Source organism: Curcuma longa, chromosome 4, assembly GCF_044706935.1.
Source record: "Curcuma longa cultivar G26 ecotype Majalengka, Jawa Barat chromosome 4, ITB_CL_G26_1.1, whole genome shotgun sequence".
NCBI classification, from domain to species: Eukaryota; Viridiplantae; Streptophyta; class Magnoliopsida; order Zingiberales; family Zingiberaceae; genus Curcuma; species Curcuma longa.
Window position 1 is genome coordinate 14,394,789 of NC_133864.1, and position 19,601 is coordinate 14,414,389.

Here is a 19,601-nt window from a genome sequence, read left to right on the forward strand (position 1 = left end):
AACTCTACCAATTCGAGCTTGCCATCTTCCATGTTGGTGATGCCTATAGAAAAATCCAAAAAATAATTCCAAGATTCTGGAACCAATTCAAGAACAATGGTTTTTATGAAAGATTACCGTGTTACTCCTCGGTAAATCGAAGCCCCACGTGAGAAACCACTGCTTTTTCTGCAACCATTTGTTGGCCCTCAAAAAATTATGAACACAATAAATCGGAAACAACTATTGAACAGAAATCTAAGTGGATATACCTTCTCAAGTGGGCAACATACTCTTGCCTGCTCATGTTTTTCATTTCATGCAGCTCTTCCTGATAACTTTCCAACTGCACATCAAACCCACCAAGTATGCAACAGTGTTAGCAATCCATGTATATTTACAAAAGATCTTTAAATTGATGGATCATACAGGGAAGTTAATATGTGTTGATGGTCCCCAGTACTTCAATGCGGCCAAATCATAAGCTCTGGCAGCTTTCTCCTCAGTGTCATACCCTCCTGAAGGAAGCCAAACCGATGCTTACTGATAATATTATGGAGAAAACAACTGGAGCAAAGGGTTGGGTTCAGGAGACCTACCAAGATACACTGTATGAGGGCATAATCGTGGCATTCCCATTCATAAAAATATCACATACCAAGTTAGTGAAGGTTATCAATAAACTTAAATCTCGGCAGCAATATTGAATGTTATTGTTTCATTTATAATGTAGAGATTGGATTTTTCTTGTTCTGCTAACCTTGTCTGCCTTTTCTTGTTTGACCTTCTCTCTTGCAGCTATTATCCCAAAGATGTGCTTCGTATCTCCCAGTCCATCTATGCCTGATGCATGGAAAGTCACATGAACTGAAAGCATGAAAAACCCTTAAGATGAAGAAAATAAAGGATTTGCAACGTACAATAGAAAAGATCAAGCATGCATGCACAGGACAAAAACAAGATATGCACCAACGAGTATTGACCTTGTAACACCTCTATACTGAGAGGTTCTCTGCCCAAATGTATCAATGGACTTCCTATGGACTGTCTGCTTTAAGCATCCTTTCCCAGGCCTTAACTTCTTATTCGGATCAGGAAAAATACGCTCGGTTGCAGAAGCAATAGGTGGTGGAGCCGTGATGCAACTTGACTGAGATACAGGGCTCATGGACAAGCTCAAGGATTGCAACTCCCCGAATCCAACCGCATCAATAGAACTAGAGCCAATTCTTCCTTCCTCATCCAGCTGATTGCTGCAAGTGCTATAGCTTCTAGCCACCGAACTTTTGAGACTCGGAAGGCCATCTTCTTCCACCATGGCTCCCACCTCCAGCGGTCCCTGAAACATCTCATGCTCTGGTAGCCCGGCACACATCCCTTCAGGTTGCAAGAACAATTGATGGTGTTGCACTACTGGAATCTGGTGGCCATGTAGAGCACTTTCAGCGTGTGAATTTTGGTAGTAGAAGAGTCTGTCCAAGCTCAAAGCGATTGCTTCCCTTTCAAAGTTGCCGTAGTGATGATGGGCCCCCGTGTTGGGTCCGCCTCCCAAGAAGTCTTCAAGTTTCTGCTGCGAAGGCGGTAGGATTCCTTCAACAAATAGAAGAAAATTGAAAAAGAATATGTAAGTATTTTTAGAAACGATGTTCAGTTTGTGTTTAGCAGGAAGGAGCCAACAAATGAAATTGAAAGTTTCGACAAAGACCTGAGTGTTGTGATCCGGTGATGGCTTCCATGATGCCAAGAGAGGCATCAGATTTCAGTGGCATGACAGGCAACTGAGAGTAAAGCCCTGCGGCCTCTCCTTCCCCTCCATAGCAGAGTTCAGCGGTGGAAGAATGAAAGAAGACTGCAGAAGAAGAGACACAAGCTGTGGCGGTCAGTTGAGATTGGCAGTGACGATGGCTTTCATGATTCTGATGATGATGTGGCGACTCCAAAGCAACCTCCATGTTCATATGAGAAGAGAGAGAAGCCAAGCCAGTCGCTATTGCTCATGGATTTCATCTTCAACTAACGCTACTGACCACTCTATGAAAATGAGGAGGGTCACTCATCACATACATCACCAAAAAATGCAAAGCCATCGGAGATCAAGTTTCCTCTCACCAATGACACAAACAGCCCAGCCATCATCGTCTTCCACAAGGTGTGTGTTGTTGCAGGAGAAAGCTAGGCAATGAAGGAGAAGACTACAACAACCACAAGGCCTTTTAATCTAAAAGGAACTCCACTAAGCCAAAAATCTGGATCAATACAAGACCTTGCAGCACTCCATAGGGATCTGTGTTATCATGCTTGTAGCTTTTCTTCCCCACCTCTCTGCTTTTCTTAAGATCCTTAAACCTTGCTAAAATAGTAAAATTAATCCATCGTTAAGAAAGACGGGGAGAATGCTCTTAGCATTACGCCAACAAGTAACACGTAGGTTCCGCAGCAACCATTAAGAAGGACATGAAGAGGCTGCCTTTCTCAATGGCCAATTGCGTGCTAGCTATGAATGAGGAGGAGGTCCTATGGTAGCTAAAACAAGGTCACATCTTACATGGTCTAGTGTATATGAGAAGGATTGACAGGGGAGATTGGACAACTGCCCAACCAGCTAGCTGTCACTTTAGCCCGGTTCATAGGAGTGTCTACCATAATCTGCAGTGCAATCCAGGGATCTAAATATACGGTTATGCTGCTGTTCATATTTAATTATTTATCTTAAATAAATTAAATAGATAGAGCATTAAGTAGATCGTATTTTTACATGTCAAACATTACATTATACATGTTTGACAAGTGCTAGAGATGAAAGGACTCCTTGATACGTATTTTTAAGTGCTGCGTGTAGTCAACATCTGGTCCCAGACAAAGTGGGATATGTGGAAGTTGATAACAAGCTTGATATATTCCAGGAATGATGAGAAAAAAAGCACAAAAAGCAAAAAGTCTCTTATAGGTGATCATAAATGTACTTGATCCCTAGCTATATGATATATTTTCTTAAGAAACATGGTTATGCTCAGAAGAAACTAATTAATCCAATAGCCCTAGTAGCGTGACATAATCATGCTTGTGATAGTGATTTTCTTTTCCATTAATTACTTAAAAGTGTTGGATCCTTGTCGTGCTTCTGGCAGTATTAATCATCAAAGTCATTGTCCAGTAAACAAGATGCCTATTGCAAGGGCCCTTTAAGATTACTAAATGGTAGCATCTGGCTCCGCTTACGAATATTAGTTGTCATTAGTATTGAACCCTGAAGCAAGTTGTCAGATATAAAAATTTCATAGCATAGAGCAATCGGCAATCAGTTTTGTTCTAACTATCTCCTCAGAATATCATAATTAATTGACTTCTTGGGCCCTAGAGTATACGTTAGATGGTGATGGTATCAAGCAGGCTAAGGAGATTTACACATGCTTCTATCAAGGCTTTTCTGATCTGCTGTGCATGAAGGTGTGCCTAGCTTTCGTAGAGACAGATTTTCCAGCAACAATGATTTGGTAACAAAAAAGCATGCATGTGGGATAGAATGAAGATTAAGGAATGAGGCAATATGGAGAATATGGGGTGAGTTCCAACGTACAGAACTCAGATCCTTATTCCTCTCTCTTTTTTGATCATTGTAATCATGAGTGCGTCCACCAACTGCATCAGCCTACAACCACTTTTACTCGGTGTGATGCCTCCTAACTCGGAGCAGTGTCCGGATCATTTCATGCATCTCTTCCTCAACCTCACTCTCATCATCAATCGTGAAGTGAAGTCCATAGGTGTCTTTTTTTTTTCTACCCCTGCTTTCGTTGTTCAAATCTGCGTTCTTCCAAAGGATTGAGTCAAAATATTCAGCATACCATGAAAAAACAATGGGACAGCTTTGGGAAAGAAAGATCAGAAGCAGGAGAAGAAACAGTCGTTGTTTCATTAAAGTCTCTAGTTTGAATTAAAAAGCATGTGCTGCAAAACAAATTATCAACCAGTAGAAGCTTATTCGCTGCATGTACTCACTTTGAAGCTTAATTATGATCGAAAATACGACGAGAATAAACTAAGAAAATATAGACAAATAGATAGAAATTGATGCATTGTTATTATTAATTTTTATTTTTAAGATTTTTAATATTTAGAGTAATTTTGAAATTTTTTATTTTATTTTTTTTTTATTTTAAGTTTGTTTAGAAATTTTAAGATTTAGAACTTGTTAAAAATTTTATTTTCTATTAAGAATTTTTCTTTCTTTTACCAATTAGGATTTTGAATTTATATAAATTATTGTCCAGTTAATGTTAAAAGAGAAATTTTTTATTTAATAATATTTTTGACAGTGTCATTTATTTCTTTATCTTTTAATAATTTTTTGAATTAACATATTTTAGAAGATTAATTTTCAGCGTTGGTAGTCGATCAACAGAATCAATATTGTCTGTAAGAGAATCACTATCCCGTTCGACATCAGTTGGTATCAGAGCTCTCAGATCTGATGGATTATCGTCGTGGTCGTGACCGTGATCGTGGCATGCAAGTTTCGGCTGAGGAAGTCTCGCACCGTGATCGTAGCACTCGAAATGAAATACATCAAGATCTATAAAGGCAAATCACAAAGTTATCCCAGCATCTAGCGGCGCAAGATTGTAAAAGTTGTAAGTTTCTTTATTCCCTTTTTGAAAAAAATTTAATTTTCAATTGAGGATGAATGTCGAAGCGCAAATTTGATTTTGAGAGATTTAGGATCAATTGTCCCGCCACTTACAACTTCGAGAGAACATCTACTTTGCAGCGCCTATACGCCCCCCCCCCCCCCCCCCCCCCCCCCCCCCCCCCCCCCCCCCCCCCCCCCCCCCCCCCGATTCCTCATACGGCGGCAAAGACAATCATGAAGATACAGACCTCGACAATATCGAGTACGACTAGTCCTACTCTTCCGATCGTCCAATCACAAGAAGCAACGGAGATGACGACAAGATTGAAATATTTGATAATCCAGTGTACAACGATGATAAAGTTGTCAATGAAATAGTCAGTGATCCAATTCTTTGTCTCGGTGTTGATATTGGTCGTTGCTCAATCAAACCCTTGTCAATGCTACTGGAGACACTGACGCTTCCATGATACAGGAGGTTTCTCCTTCAAAAAAAGCACCACACTTTGTTTATAACTTTGTTGACCATTCAGATGATTTAGCTTCAATAGATATGATGCCACAACAAATAAATTAGATGTTGGCCGGTTGCTCAATCAAGCCCTTGCCAATGCTATCGGAGACGTCGGCGCTTCCACAATACAAGAGACTTCTTCTTCAAAGAAAGCACCAAATCTTATCCATAACTTTGTTGACTATTCAGATGATTTAGCTTCATTAGACATGATGTTATAACAAATAAATTTATCTAAAGACTTAGAAAATACAAATACTTCATTTGTATTAGAAAGACATGAGCATATGCAAACAGAGGTTTCAACTAATAGAACTAAAGAAATAGAAGATGATTGTGATTTGAATGAAAACATTTTTATGGACAAAGAAAATCAAGGTAAGCTAGTTATCTTTTTAACAATATCCCCTCTTTAGTATATATGTTTTGTCTATCTTTTTTCTCAAATTCTATGTCAACTAATTTTATAGCTTCAGTTATTGTAGCAACTCCAATTTCTTTTTTGACATCCTACGGAAGAATCTTGGAAGGCAGAGCTTCGAGCCTTGGTCATTGGGTTGCTTGGGAGGTGGACAGTGACTCGTCGGATCTGCTAGGACCAACTCAGTAATCATGGGGAAGGTAGTAGTGATAAAGACGGTGGTGAGCGTTGCAATCGCATGCGCGATGGAGAGCGCTGCAATCGCATTCGCGGTGGCGGCACTCGTTGTGTGTCACTGTATGCGGAGCTCGAGCTAGTGGTCACGAGTGATTACAGTGATCAAGGAGCTTAGGAACAGGCCATTTCCCCTATCTGGAAGATACGATAAATAGTGGACGCAATAGTAGCAGACGCAATGATGATGGAGTTGATAATGGATTTTGACGAATTGATATCAGTTGATTTTCCTTCTTGACGACCACCTAATACTATTTTAAATTTGAGGACGAGTTTCTTCAACATAGGACAACGAGTATGATGCAAAAGTATCTAAAGATTTTAATTATTATTGTTAATAATTTTTATTTTTAGGGTTTTTAGTATTTAGAGTAGTCTTAAAATTTTATTTTTTTTATTTAGAGTCTATTAAGATTTTTACCCTCTATTAAGTTTTTTTCTTTTTTTTACAAGTTAGTATTTTGAGTCTAAATAAATCATTATCTAGTTAATATTAAAAGAGAAATTTTTTATTTAATAATATTTTCAACGATGTTATTTATTTTTTTATTTTTAAATATTCTTCTGAATTAATAAATTTTAGAAGATTGATTTTCGATCCATAGTCAATCAATAAAATTAATATTATCTGTACCAAGTCACTATACCGTCCGGGGTAAGAAATCCGGTGAAGTTTGTCTTGTATGACATGCATTTTCTCGTTATATATTATGTATTTTCAATTTAATCATTTGATTTTAATAGATGTTTTTTATTTGCTCTAATCTGGTGTAATTATTTAATTCGATCAGATGACATCTTTTCATGTATAATTCTTTTAGTTTGTGTGTTTAATTTATTTTGATTAGATATTTAATTTCATTTAGTTAAAGTAAATATTTTTATTTAGTTTACATATTTCATATCAACTTATAAGTATTTTTATTTAATTAAAACAAATGTCTTCGATATTTATAACCTTTACATCAAATTAAAATATTTTTTAGGATGGTGAATAATTAGTTTCTAATACTGAATATAAATAATAATAATAATAATATAATATGCAAATCGAAACATGCCCGACATTTAATAGTTTTTTAAAAATATAATGCTCTAAGGTTTTAATAATTACCACACCTTAAAGATGTTTTAATTAATAATTGGCCGAATAAATTATTAAATACTTTCTTAACATAGTTTTATCAAACACTATCAGTGTAAGATTGATCATTTTGAGATTTGAATTACAAAACAATAAAAAAAATGATAATCCTAGTTAGTCGCATTGACTCAATCTCTGGGGGTGATCGGTTCGATCCCACGGAAATTTCCCACCGGCCACCAAGGTAAATCGGGAAACGTACGCAGTGGCCAACCCAGATGCCCATCATCCTTTTTTTTTAAAAATTCAAACAAAACAATAAACTACTTTCAGATAGTGCACTTACTTCAAATTGTGTTTTTCTTTGATAATGCTTATTAAATACAAATAAATTAATTCCAAACTTTGTCTTAATTACTATATCTTTAGTAAAAAATATAATCCGTCATTCCAACGGTCTTTAAAATTCAATCCTTGTCTACTTTAGCAATTCTGCTCCGTCGTAACCAATTTAAATATACCCTAAAAGCAAGTTTAGAGACGCTATAATTAAATCTCTTGTTTGGTTGGTAAATACACGAAATAAATGGAGATATTAAGCTGGAAGTCAAAGTTTAGAGCCGCTATAACTCTCCTACCCAAAATCAAATTCTGTATAAAGGCCAAATAGGTAGCGCTAGTTAGATGGATTGAAAGTTCATTAATAAAGTTTGATGTCCGAGAACTTATTTATGTTCATTCAACACATACAAAATTAAATAAATAAATAAGTTTAAATAACTCATTAAATTAAACAAATAAATTTAAACATATATGTATTTAGTTCGTTAATGTTCATGTAAACAATATTCGTAAATTATATTCATCAATAAAACTCTTATCAACATGTTAAATAAATTAAAAAATTCAAAATGAATAAATAAGTTATATTATCAAGTTCAATAATCAACAAAAATAAATTTAAAATATAAAAATTTTAAACAATTAAATAAATTTGAATTGAAAGTTTGATAACATCTAAACGAATCAAATTTAAGTTAAGTTTGATCCAATCTCAAGTTCATAAAAAAGAAATTAAACCAAATTTAAACAATCATTTCAATATGATTTATTTTAAATTTGACTTGGCTCGATTATCTTATTAATTAAGTTTGAACACCTTCAAATTTGACTCAGTTTAGCTTGTTTACCGCCTTAAATAGGTATTCTTTCCTACCTAATGAATCTATTCTACCATTTGCTATTACAAAATAATCCAAAATAGTTTTCTTCTTAAGACCTCAAAATACTTTTGGCACTGGAGGCACACATGGCACAAGGATTACAATAGCAGTAGATGCCTTGACACAGAGAGCACCTTCTGATGCATTTTGTTTTTGCTGAAGAAAAATTATGAGAGGGATCATCGATTAATGGAAACCGAAGTATCACACGTGGTCATTTATAATTCTTTTTCTGAATACGTGTCTTAAATGAGCATAAATATGTAAAAGCCATGCTAACAAAGTAGAAAAAGAGCTACCTTGTCGAAGCATCCCTTATTGTTAACAAATGATATTAAAGACACGTTAAATCAACAGTACTTGGAATTCATGTAACTAAGTTCTAATCAGCTTAGCATTTAACATAACTGACCCAATAGAATGACTAATAAGATTGAGAAGGGAATAACATTGTTAACCAGTTTATACATTGAATCGGAGCAGTAACAATGGCTAGTAAGCACTATCTGCCAAAGGTCGGGCCAGGCCCAGCCTATCTTGTGAGTCAGGCTAGGCCCTAGGTTTGAGGGCAGGGTTCAAACAAATTAACTCACTATTTAAAACCGCCAAACCAACTAATAATTTTTGAAAGGACATTTTAGTTAAATTAAGTCTTAAATTATCAAATTGATCTAAAAAAATAAAAATACTTTTAAAATCTTACAATCAATGTCACCTCAATCTCACTCCTCGTCGTCTCTTATCCAAACAATTCACTATTTTTATCTATCAAATCAATATACATTTTCTCAATTTTTAATTCCATTCTATTAATTTTTTAACCATTTACTAATTTTTTTGTTATTATTATTATGTTGTTATAATATTTATATTTTAAAAAATTTTAATTTGTGCTAATGCTCCTCATTAGACCCTTACGTATTGATAATAATAATAAATAATAATAATAATATATAACACTAAATTCACTCTTCATGGCGAGGCATTGTGAGCCTGTAAGCCACGACTTGTCCTAGCAAACATGATGGCCCGAATGGCTTACATAGCGAATAAGAAATTAATATTGAAATTAAACCGAAAATAAAGACGGGAAGAGTTTCCATTGCACATATGGTAGCATCGTTAGATGATATGAATAGACGGTTGACCTTAACAGGTCAGTCAATTCCAGGCTGGATTGACAGATTAATGGCTGCTATCATCCATAGCTGCCGACCTATATATCCTCTCGAACTCATTCTGGATGCGGAGAGAATCTCCCCGTCGCGACGTGCTAAAGGCTACCCTGTCAATTCACTACACGAGTGTGCTTTTTACGCCCTCAGGTATTGTTTAGTTTCTGGTTTCTGTTTCTGTGTGTGACAACTCACAATAGATAAAGTGAGAGATAGAACAGTGCTTGGACAGCTGAGCTCTACTCAGCGCTCAGGTTCGTGGATTTGACTGAGCATGGTCATGCAAAACTGGAGCAGTACCTAGTTATACGATTATCAAGATCTTGTTATTTTTATTTTTTCTCTTTACGTACCGAGTCTGTTAAGATTGGCAACCATGAAGGCCTGCTAATTGGATCAAGTAGAGAGACCAAATGGATCTGGTCTTCGAATCCGACATAAGCCACCGATGAAAGGCGGTCGGGCCGGGTACAGCAGATAATGGGCTCAAAGCGTTTTTTTTAAACAAAAAAAAATTAAAGCCCTCTTAAAATTACCTGCCTATCCTCAAAATGGTTACGACTTAAAAATTATTTAAACATACTGGTCAGCCAATCATTTTTAATTTTATATATATTTTTCCATTCTTTACTTTTTTTTTATTTTAAATTTCTTATTAAATTAATTGACCTACGGGGTAACCGCGAGTGAGCTCGTGCATCGTAGTGAAATGAACCCAGAGTGTCCGCCTACACAAGTAAATTAAGCACTAGGCGAACAGCGAAGTAGAACAAAGCAACTGTCTGCTAATGCAACGATAAAATAATTTCATAACTACTCACATATTCATTCATCGATTTTTAATTATGATATACTACGGATTAATTTTTTTTCATGAGAATACAACTCTAAATATGTAGATATCACCTTTAGAATTAATGAGTTGGCTATCTAAATTACGTAAATAAATAAAAAATATAATTTTCACTTACAAGAATTTTATATTCCCACAAAAAATAAATAAATAAAAAAATTATATTAATTCAAAAAATCATCATCTTTAACTCCTTTTATAATTTAATAACATTACCAATTAATAAAATCATCATCATCCTAATAAAACATAACTAATTTTTTTAAAGACTAAATAATATTTTTAATATTTTAATAAATTATAAAAATTAATATCTTTAGCAATTTTAAATAATTCAAAATTAAATTAAATTATCAAGTGCATTACAAAATTTATTCACATATCCACGCATAGCTCAAAAATTAAAATGAATGAGCAGATAGACCGACAGTACGTTCACATGTTGTTGGTTTGGGTTGGGATTTTGATGGGCTCCCTCAAATCATCCAGCCGGCCGATTCTATCTCTTTCTTGACAAACATAATTCCATCTCTTTTATTGACAGTGAGAAAAATAATCGATAGTGATTAAGAAATAAAAAAAAAGTTTCAGTTGATTAGTCTACTGATTAATAGATCACGGATTTCAATTCCATTTACTAATAACCCATGCAAGGCTGCAAAAGTCTCAGCTGATTTGCCATTTTGCCTCCCCAATAATTCCAAGCAAAGATGGTTGTTTTCCTCGAACACCACCACACTCTAATGATGCCATCATGTCCACGCTATCCAGCACTGTAGTAACTAAATAGATTCTCTTTCAATTCACAGCTGCGACAATCTCGGTCCCAACCCTTTAAAGCTATAAAGTTCAATCTCTGCCACCTTCCGGCCAATCATATTTGCAACTTGCACTGCACCCTCATCCTTTTACGATCACCGGATTGGCCGCAGCAGCCGTCGATTTGACAGTCAGTCGAATTTCTGTCAGAGAGCTCGTATCCCGACCGTGGCCGACGTCGCTGTCCTCCTCGCCGCCGTGGGGTCGTCGCCGGACCACCGCAGTGGATCCTCCTCCACCCACCCCACCCGGTGGGATCCACTAACTGATCGTATATGCACGTAGCCATCCCCATCACCTGAGCCTTCATTTGGTCCCTGCCTTTCTTTCATCTACCGCATTAAACCAATGCCCACTCTCTGAGCCCATGCAGCTTGATCAGTGGTGAAAAGAAGAAAACTACGTGACGGCGACAGAGTGAATGCTGCGTGATCATGATCATGGCCGATCGATTAGATCCTTAATCCTTCCCTTCCCCTGTTAACAGGTATCCGTAGCTGTCGCTCGTGCCATGCAAATTACGGTCGGTGAGTGTATGAGTTCAACGTTAATTATATTCCAACGCACCCAGTTGCGGAGAGGACAAGTTAAAAAGGGACAGCACAGGGAAGAAGATGACACGCTGGAATCGGACAACGCCATGAGCATCTCATCTCGGCGGAGTTAAAAGAGGCCAAAGTTAACTACTGGAATGGAACACGACAAGACGGCGGGCCCGATCGATGTCCTAATGCCGCCGGAGCAGCACAGCTGCCAAAAAACGAGTCAAGCGGTGGCGGCCACCGGCGAGCCCCCAAGTGTGGACTTGTGGTGGTGGCGCTGGGTGGGTGGACCACGACCGGACCACAGGGCACGTGGACGCGGGCCCGGGGCTGTCGGCGGAGGCCAGTGAGTGGTCCACGTCGGCCGCGCATCGATATCGGAATTGCCATCAGCTTTAATAATTGCACATCCTCCATCTTTTATTTACGCTATTCAATTTTTTTTTAAAAATAAAAATAAATCAAAAAACAAAAAAGTCCTACCATTCGCTCGCCTTTATATATTCCTCGACACGTTGAAAAGCAAAGATTTATAAGAACTGGACCGTTATCTACTGAGAAAGCAAGTTTTGACGAGTTTTGTTTCGGTTATTTCTGTTGATTTTGACAATCCATTGAACCGGAGGTAGTAGATTGGGGCCGATATGAGCAAAAATGTTGGCGAGCGAATTGAGGGCGGGGACTCTGGGAAGAAAGTGACTAACTAAAGAGGATGTTGGGAGATGCCAATATAATTGTCACGAGCAACAGTTTGAAGGAACGAAAATAAAATAAAGGGCATGAAAAGATGTGAATATCCTTCCACGCCACGTTTCAAAGTGGGTAAGAATTGTGCATTAAAAATTTGGATGGGTTAAGTTGCAGATGACAAGTGGCTATAAGTCGCCCAATGATTGTAGGAGGTGTGCAGTTCGTGTTGTGCCAAAGGAAGAGAAAATTTGTACGCTTCGACAACGCCAACAAGGTGGTGCATAATCAACAGTTACTTGTCTATTGCCAATATATTTTTATATATTTTTTTAAAGAATTGCATCTGAAGCTTTAGATCCTTGCAATTAATGGAGATATTATCGTACTGAGTGTGTAATTGTGACGTGATCCTAAATTATATCGATCGATTGAAATGCGTATTGAGTGTGGGCATCGTGTCCATTTCAAATGGATCGTTGCGAGGATTTGTCGCCCATAATCGACAATTTGCATTAAAATTTAATTTGGCACCATCAACATTTATGGATAAGTGTAACATCATAATTATGGAGGCGTCAATTTACAAACATGAGAATCTTATAGAGCATACCACACTGCTTAATTACTTGAATGGAAGATTAAGTAACTTTTTTTGAAAAAAAATTAACAATAATAAATCACGAATGAACGTAAGATTAATTATCCAATTAACTTATTATTTTAACCTTTTAAATGATTGTAAAGTCTAGAATGATCATTTAATTTGACCCACCCGATGAGGAATCTTATATATGCAAATTTGCAAATTTATGAGTTAAGTTGAACAAGTCTACTGGAAAAATACCATGGTTAGTACTTTTTTTTAAAAGAGAGAATGAAAATTTTTCATAATAATTACTTCTTCCTTGCTCGAGTCAGCGTGACGATGGCATGATTGGTTGATTAATACATCCGAAACTCAATTGTAATTCTATCGCTAAAATATGATTTATATATATGTCATGAATGTGACACATTAAGGAATTAATTACATACATATAATTTAATCGTCGAATAAAAAAAGGAGCTAGGAAGGTCAATTTGAACTTTCTCCTTCGAATGGTAGAGGAGGTTGAATCATGAGGCCAAAGGGTTTGGTGAGGAGATTAGTCATCATCCTTGGAAACCAAGTAAATAATATATATTCATAAGCATTATTCAAAGAAGACAAATGCGTTTTAGGATGTTAATAAGGTTAGAGAGAGCATCAAGTTAGAAACACTTGTCGAGTTCAAAAGGCATTAATTAGGTGCGTGTGAAAGCTTATAATTAATAATGATCCACACAAATTTATAAAATTTTAGGATACGACGCTGATGATAATTTCATCGGTGGCGGAATATGCTCCCACCAGCAAATTAAATGACATGATGCATGACGTGGGCTAAGACTAATTGGCCAAGGTTCTAGATACAGGGGCGGATCCAGGATTTCATATTTGGGGGGTCATATAATGAAAATGATATACTCATTTGAACAAAAGAATTGCCCAAAGATACATATCAAGGACCTAAGTACAAACTTACATATTCGGCTGAAACTCACCCGATTTACTTCTTCTCTTCGACTCTTCCGGTCTGCCCTTCACGCCACTGTCGCCGCCGATTGACCCTGTTACCGGCACTGCCCAATCCACCCTTCACTCACCGGCGTCCTCAGCCACCTTGCAGATCGCCGACAATCCAAGCTGAAGTTGTTGCCGCCGCGCCTGACGAAGACACGAAGAAGACGGAGGCGCGATCGGGACCCAACGAAGGCAGACTCGCGATTTCTAGGTTTTCTTATCGGCTTATCGAGTTGGTTTATGATCCAATAGATCAACAACCCATTAACCCTAAAACCTATTAACCAGTAACCCTAAGGGTTTAATCTAAATACATTAAAGGTTCAACTTGGGCTGGGGGGGGCCATGGCCCCCCCGGGCCCCTTAATACATCCGCCCCTGTCTAGATGAGTAATGTTGCATCCGGACGTAATTGAGTTGGTTATACTGGAGAGCAGACTTATTGGGTAAAAATTGAATTTCGGCGAAGTCGAAACAATGCTCAATTTCATAGTGGTCAACTATAACTTCTCGATTTACCTCCTCACACATGATCGTGAAACTGACTGTGTGAGACCGTTAGGATGATGGATTTCATCTTTTGTTACAGTAGATGAGTAATGTTGAAGTTAAGAGAGTGTTTAAGTGGTCCTTAATGCCTGTAATGACGTACCCTCTCTGTTTAAGATTTTTTTTTCTTGTTTAATTATTTCATCTCAAATTAAAGAAAATGATGCATTTTCAGATGTGGAATTGAATGTATATCTTTTAAATTTTTTTATCCTCCAATAATCTAAAGTAATTTTTCATTTTTCCCTCTGGCCAAATACGACAATATCCTTCTCTTTGTACTAACACAACCTAATGATCAACCAACTACAACATCTACAAACTCTTCGTGAGGTCACATGCAACTTCTTTCAGTCGCAAGGCTTTCGTGACCTCGCGATGACCTCATGACAACCAACCCACTAAAGCGGCAACCTCATTGGTCGCAAGGTCTCTTTGAGGTTGCAGTAGCTTTGCTTGGTCGTGAGACCACTGTAATCTCATAAAGGATTTGTGGTCAAGCGTGATTGCTGTTAAGGAGGAAGGCATGTGTTATCTTGCTGGGGCATTAGCTTTGAGAATCCATTTTAAAGTTTAGGGAAAAAGTCTATATATTAAGAAATTTTTTTATATATGTAATCATTTTAGTCCATTATTCAATCGATTAGTCCAGATCTACGCTGTCTGGAAACGGCGTTTAGATTGCCGTCTCCGTTTCCAAAATGCTGGTAAACGTTTCCATTTACAAGAAACGGCCAATGGAGGCCGTAGCGGCGTCGGGGCCAAGCGGCACGACCGCAGAGCGGGCGCTGGCAGCACTAGAGCTCCTCTGCACGGTCCCGGATGGCGCCGTGGAGGTGCGGAGCCACCCCGCGACAGCACCGGCGCTAACCAGAGTAGTAGAAAAGATGACAGGGAAGGGGCGAGAGTACGCCATTGGGGTGATGGTGGCGATATATTGCGGTGCGGAGGTGGGATCAGCACTGGCGAAGGCGGGAAGAGCGGTGGTAGCGGCGATAGAGGGGGATTGCAAGGCACGGAGGAAGGGGGCGCTGCTGCTGCGCGCGCTGCATGAGAGCGGACGGCTGGTGGAACGGTGGGTGCGACGGAGAAGACGAAGGGGGTTCTTGTACGTTTCCAAAATCTGGAAACTTCATTATTGCCGTTTCCCCATTTCCATTTTTGTGTTTTTCGTTTTGCTAAATTTCCAGATAGCATAGGTCCGGATCTTTTATATATATATAATTTTTATCATCGATTAACTGGGATAAATTATAATTTCTGATTTACTCAAATGCTACCTTACAATGGTCATGCCTAGTCATGACCTCACGACAGTTAAGCTATAGTGGCGCAGACTCATGATAGGACATCCGGGTTGTTATAGCTATATAGGAATTTTCCTCCAAATGGAGAACGCAATCAAAGGATTGGACATCTGGATTGGCCGGATAAATTATTTAATTGGTCTGATTTCGTGGGACCGGACCGACCACTCAAATGCTAAATTTTTTTTTTTATAGTGGCGCAGGCTAGTGAGGCTACGGTGGCAGCCTGGTAGGCTACCACGATCGACTGTCTCTTTGATTTTTTTTTCTTTCCCTTTGTTTCCTTCGCAATGCTATTAATTATATTGATCCACTGAGTTAATTTTCTACCGTTTAGTTTCTTTTCCTCCTCAGTCCGTCCACTACAACGGTAAACGGCGCAGAAACTATCAATAATTAAAAAGACAGATCTATTAAACACAGTTTTATCGTGTTTTGGAAATTAAAATTATTTTCATGATTCGGTGTTCTTCAGATTACATGACAGTAATTTTATTATTGTGCTAAGATTTTCCTTCTACTTTCTATCTATAATATTATTTTAAATTTAAAAAAAAAGTTAAATCCAATTTTAAATATGAAGACTCCTAGTTAGGTACTAGATTATTATTAAAGGTTTTAAGAATCTTTATTCGCAAATGTGAAATTAACGAGTAAATTTCCACGTATGAATATTGATATTTTTTTACTTATATAATATGATAAAATTCCTCTCTCTCTCTCTCTCTCTCTCTTTTTTTTTTACTTTTACTTCTCCAAATTATACTTAAATACTAAATAGCATTTCCATAAGAATTACAAACATGTTAAATTGAATTGAATTATCTCCTTTTGACTTTATTAAATTAATGACTGAATGACATTTTGTTTGGATCACTGCGAATGGAAAACCTTCTACATGAAATCTCGAATAAAGTTTTGGCCGGAAAAATGACAATTTGGATCCTTATTTTTAGTCAGATATTTATCTTCATTTTTTTTTAGTTCACTGTGCACATGTCCCAGCTACTCTGAAGAGGATTATTACACATCCAAAGCCTACTTCAATATTACTCTGATTTGTGGGGATGCGTTTTGTTAGAGGCCTCTCGTGTACTTGGACGATGACACTCTACCTGCGTCAGGTACATATATAATATCGAATTGTTTACCAACGTTCTTCTCTCTAATTTAATGTCGCAGTTAGCTAGGCTCGTATTATATATCTTAATTCATTAAATTAAGAGCGGATTACGTATCAAAATTCAGCAAATTCAAGAAAATATTTTTGAAGATTATATTAATTCGATCAAATAGAAAATGTTTTATTTTCTTTTAATTTTTTTTGGATCAATTAAGAAATAGAACAAACCGAATTTATGGGATGCAAGCTGGAACGAAGGACGATTGGCCTTGTTATTTGCGCCGAAAAATTCCAGGGCTGTGTGGCCTTTAACGCCTACAAGGATATATACATGGGATCCGTTGCCAAGGTTCATGCCCTGCCTCGCTTTATTTAATTTAAAGAGGTGGGAGACTGCAGATGGACGCTGCTGCCTGCCAGTGCCAGTCACGCCGCAGCAGAGCTGCTGCTCGTTAAGATGCCAGTCACTAGCTCGCTCAATCACAAGCCCTACAGAATCTTTTCAGATTTTTTGCTTCTTATCTGTGCGCACGCACGCACGCACGAACGAGAAGATTAATTGTTAATTTACTTCCTAATCTGCCTTTCAAATGGTTGTTAATTTTATACACACTGATTTCATTAATGGGAGATAAGTTAACCTGATCGCGACGTTTCACCTGACGGATATATATATCGGAGGCAACAAAAAAACATGTACGTCTACGTATTTCTAGCTAAAATTTATTAATTAGTCTCGTGCATGGGTCGACCTGTTAATATTAAACTGCCAATTTGTCTCGCCACCTAATTAATATAATTAAATACTCGTATTGCGTCGAAGAATAAAAGTAATTAGCCAGCTGGTCCCACAAGTTGGGAGGCAAAATATATACATTCATCCTCAATTCCTCATTCACTGACCAGGTTCAGCTGGTTCAGAACGGGTTCAGAATTATATTCTCTCTGCCGATGGTATTGAAATCGGTGCCGAGCTCGATATATATTGATCGTACGTTAAAATCCAAGGTTTTTAATTCGATGCAGATGGCTCTGCTTTTGTTCGTCTTCAGTTGCAGCAGTCGTAGGGAATCTCGATGCAGGACTCAATTATATGCTGGGGTAGCAAATTTTATATATTATGGATTATATATATATATGCTTTTGGTGCAGTAGATTTTTAGGGTTTGATTAAATCAAGATCGACCAGTCCTCAGGCTTGTTGATACGAACACGCATGCCGAATTCATGGATCGATGGATTGCGTCGGGAGATGGATGAAAAAGACGTCCCATTTTGATAATTAAATTTCAAGTTGCTTCGGTAACCGAGTGTCGGAGCCACGCGGTTGCAATACGAATCCTAACGAACGAAATTAATCCTTTTTGTATATTTGACGAAGATTAACATATCTTAATCATTAAATTTCAGGGACTTAATGTTTAAAATTATAGTAAAACAAAATTTAAGTACGAAAAGAACTACTACTTAATTACGGCTGATCACGGTCATGCCACATCACACCTTTTTTTATTATTATTTCTGCACGCTGTTGCTTTCGTCTGGCGGATCACGGTTCACATTAAATACAAAGAAGTTAGCAGAAAAGTACACCGACTATTGATTATTACTTGTAGGCCGGAGGAGAATTTTTCAAAGGGAGAGGATGAATTAAATTGATGTTATAACGATAGCGGAAAAATATTAAGAATGGGAGAGGAAATTAGATGTACTTACTGATTGGTAGAGTTGTTAACATAAAGAACTGGAACAGAGATCATGCATGTTGCACGTGATTTGGGAGATGGATCGTAAGAAATTGTGTGATGATGACGATGTCGATGGCAGTGGGTGGTTGCCGGTGTTATTATGCTCCTCCCTTTGTTGGTTGCAGTTTAATTAATTATTTAATTAATCTACTGCAAGGGAAGGGAGCTGGGTGAAATTTTAATAGTAGACTTTGGTGAGGTTCCTGTGACATCAATCTAAAAAGAGCAGGGCACGAGACGGATCCGCTAATTGTTCGATGTTTGATCCGATAAGATGACGGATCCAATTATGATCGGAATCCGCCGAGTTCCAATAGTATGGCGTGCGCGATTAATACCGTCGCCCTCCGGCGGGGTGGCTACCGGATCGAAATGGGAGCATTATGCCGGATCCAAATCATTCGTTTATTTCGGATCCAAATCGATGCCGGATCCTCGGCCCGTTAAGAGCGACCGACAAACGATAAACACGCACGCCCACCAAATTGCGACGGGGACCACGACGAAGAACCGTCGGATCAAAAGCCAAGGGTGATGGCTCGCATTATGGCTCAATTTGGAGGCCCTTTAATGGTGGTGGTTTGAGCCTCATCACAACCTTATCTTCTGCTTTAAGCTGGGCCTCGGTTGTAGGTGGCGGAATGACGAGAGTGCCCCTGGCTCCTACCTTCCATCTTCCGATTGGTGGCTTCGGGCATTCACTGATGGTACCTCAGGTCAACAGACGACACAACAAAGTGACCAGGGTTTAACATTAGTCCAACTGCCCAAGGAGAAAGAATCAGGTTTGCAAAAATTTGGCATTTTTACAGCAAAATGGTGGAGATTTGAATGTTCGAGGAGTGTAGAGCGGATTGGGACTGAGGTGGGGGCTCAAATGGTCATTTGATGCCAATTGGAGTGGTAGTCAATTTAGCGAAAAGGAAACAGAGAAATGTTGAGGATGTGATCAGCAAAATTGTGGAGGAGAGAGCGAGCGAGAGAGAGAGAGAGAGGAATAGCGCGAGAGAGAGAGAGAGAGGAATAGCGACCGGTTCTCTTTTCTGTCTGCTATCGTCTCTCGTTCTTTAAATTTCTCCCTTTCCTAAATTTTATATTAATTCT

At 38.0% G+C, this 19,601-nt stretch overlaps 1 pseudogene; it reads right to left on the reverse strand.

Moving 5' to 3' along the window:
• Nucleotides 1–1,986, reverse strand: part of LOC141827133 (AP2-like ethylene-responsive transcription factor ANT) — a 2,111-nt pseudogene extending 125 nt beyond the window's left edge.
• Nucleotides 1,987–19,601: the final 17,615 nt, after the last annotated feature.